The 3,031-nt window shown below is 35.9% G+C and overlaps 1 long non-coding RNA gene across 1 annotated transcript; it reads right to left on the bottom strand.

The window, feature by feature from the left end:
* Nucleotides 1–323: 323 nt before the first annotated feature.
* On the bottom strand, nucleotides 324–1,476 carry LOC132141979 (uncharacterized). The gene is made up of 3 exons (XR_009433982.1): nucleotides 1,333–1,476; nucleotides 530–562; nucleotides 324–447 (listed from the first exon to the last, which is right to left on the bottom strand). It is a non-coding gene; the product is annotated as an uncharacterized LOC132141979 (long non-coding RNA).
* Nucleotides 1,477–3,031: the final 1,555 nt, after the last annotated feature.

Genomic DNA, 3,031 nt, shown 5'->3' with positions numbered 1-3,031 from the left:
ATGATATACTGAAAAAACTGAAATGGAAGAACACAAGGAGAACACAGGAGAAAGGTTGAGGTAACTAGTTTGCAATTAATTTATTACTTTACTACTGTATACGTATTATAAAGTGTTAAAATAGATTCTAAGAGAGTGTTAAAAACATACGCAAAAAGGAAAACACTTACCTTTCTTACGTGCAACAAGCCGCCTCTTGATACTGCAGGTTGAAGATGTAGTACACAGCAAACACTGTTGTAACTGCAGTCAAAAGTGTTGACTTGACACTCACAAAATAAAAAGCAATTTTAACAATCGTGCACAACAGCAATGTTACAATTTTATATCTTAAACATCAGTAAATGTCTCTTCATCATGTGTAATGACACACTAACCCAGCAAAATCAGATGAGGATTGGCAGGTAGATTGAGTGTCTTTTCAATATCAGATGCAGATGCTGCAACCTGTAGAGTACACACAATACACAAATAAGAATATTACATAATATAATGTGGTGAAGTGGAAGGAAGAAAATTAAATACTTACATCTGCATGTGAAACCAGTCCATCTTCATGTTCCTGGAAGTGGGACATTAACGTTAGAATCTTGACAAGCAGGTGTACCATATATATGTTCTCAGCCTGGGACATCCTTCAACTTTTCATTCAAAACACTAAAAAATATTCTGTCTACTGCTCTCTCCTCTTCCTCTCTCTCTCTCACACACACACACATACACACACACACACACACACACACACACTCTCTCTCTCTCACTCTCTCTCTCTCTCTCACACACACACACACACACACAAAACTGGATTTGAGGCTGAGGAACAAGTTAGAATGTAAGTTAAGTGAATGAAGTAACGTTTCCTCTGTGATATAGAGATTTGTGCCAATAAATCCAGTGCAAAATCTGTGATTAAAATGTGCTCACATACAAAGCCCACTTAATAAACAATAAGTTAGAATATATTTAGATTACACTCTAAACTGATTTAGATACGACTTAAATTGAAATTCACTAAGACTAATCTGTCACTCCGAAAAAACAAACGTCTCTCACCATAACGTTACTCATCCATCGATCAAGTCAAGTGCTCTTGCAAAAGGCGGTGAGTTTATGCTTCCTAAGTAAAATTAAGTTTACAGGCCTATTTTCGATTTCCCTATAACGTATATAAGGTTGATATATAAGTTACCAACTTTAAACACACCTAACTTAGCAACAAGAATGCAAATAAAGCAAATCCTCCATTTTAAACCACACTGGGTTGGCGCCAATGCAAAATGTAAATATAATTGTGCAAATAAGTGTTTCAGAAAATCAAGCAAACACACTTACTTCAGATTCTCGTTATCTGCTATCTGTAATCGAGATTAAATTTGAGATAAAATCCGTTTACTATGTTATATTCACTGAGACTGATGATGCTTTTCTCTGGTATCAGACGCTAACCGTTGCTCCCCTCCCCCACCGATCACTTGCTCAACTTCTATTTTTGCCTTTTATATTAAACTCATATTCAATTAAATAATCAGCGAACGCAAGTATTTTATATTTAACTCTTTACAAGTTTAACATTTATAGGATTTTACACCAGGAAAGAAAAAAAACCGATGCAATTAGCTGCAAGAATCTCTCCTTCACAAACACACACATACACTTAACATTCAGGAGAAATTTGTAAATTATGCTAGTTCACCGTCTTGGCAAGATTTGTCAAAGGTAAATTAAAATATTGTGCCTACATTAAAAAAAAACGCTACAATTTAAGATAAACATTTATTCAGACTTTGATCTGCTTACCTGTGAATGAGCGTCAACTTGAGATGAAATCCATAAAACTTTGACTGAAACCATGCTCCTCCATGCATCAGCTACCCTTTGGTTCCCCCTCTCCCACCGATCACGTGTGCATTTACGGTAAGACACCGTGATCTGCTTACCTGTGAATGAGCGTCAACTTGAGATGAAATCCATAAAACTTTGACTGAAACCATGCTCCTCCATGCATCAGCTACCCTTTGGTTCCCCCTCTCCCACCGATCACGTGTGCATTTACGGTAAGACACCGTAATTTTAGAAAACAGTTCAGTACTGTATATTTACGCTGTAATACGCTGTAAATTTACAGAAATGTTATTATTATTAATTGAGAAAGAAGTATGAGACCCAGCAAAATATATAATGTCAGGATGCCCAGAGTTTGTAGTGATGGGCAACAAAAATGGCAAGACTTAATTGATTCCATTTACATTTGTTGACCTTTCTAAAGGGGAAAAATTCCTTCTGAGATTCATACTTACAGCTGAGACAAATCACTGACAAGACACTTAATAAAACTGTTCAGATCTTTACAAGAATTGTTTGACTTGCTGCATTTCCATTTGAATAAAGCTGTCATGCTCTGCATTATATAAGAGATACTGTTTTTAAAAGCACCCAGAGAGCAAACCGATTACATCACAGCTAGCATACTAAAGGGGTCAATGCAATTAATTGGCTGGTCAGTGTAACATCAAGCAGCAGAACAAGTGTGTGTGTGTGTTCAATTTGACACAGTTGTAAAGCTAGGGAGAAATAAAATGTCATTGCGTTTTGGGCACGAAATCAATTTTAGCCTCAAGTTGCATAATGTTGTCCATATGAGAGTTATGGATATTAATATATATGTATACAGCGTATACATGCTAAATTACCCTTCAATGCAAAAAATATATACACAGAAGCTGGTGAGAGGTATTTATGAGTCAAGTCATCTTTACAGATTGTTTCATAGCAGCTTCACAGTATAAACAGGAAAATAACAGAATTAATGATGCAAACTTTACCAAATGTAAGGCAAATCCAAGGTCTCCTGTAAAGCACCTCTAGCAAGACGAAGTTTCATTATTCAGCTCCAGTCAGTTCAGTGTTGGTTCAGATCAGTTCAATAACCGTGTAAAGTTAATTAATTATAAAACAAGGTTAATTCATCAATAAGCAGTACAGCTGAACACAACTGTATCAATTAATGACTGAGTCAGTTCTCTTACTAGAG

Source organism: Carassius carassius, chromosome 6 (genome assembly GCF_963082965.1).
Source record: "Carassius carassius chromosome 6, fCarCar2.1, whole genome shotgun sequence".
NCBI lineage: Eukaryota > Metazoa > Chordata > Actinopteri > Cypriniformes > Cyprinidae > Carassius > Carassius carassius.
The sequence above is the reverse complement of the archived record's forward strand: the minus strand, read 5'-3'. Positions and strand labels throughout refer to the sequence as shown.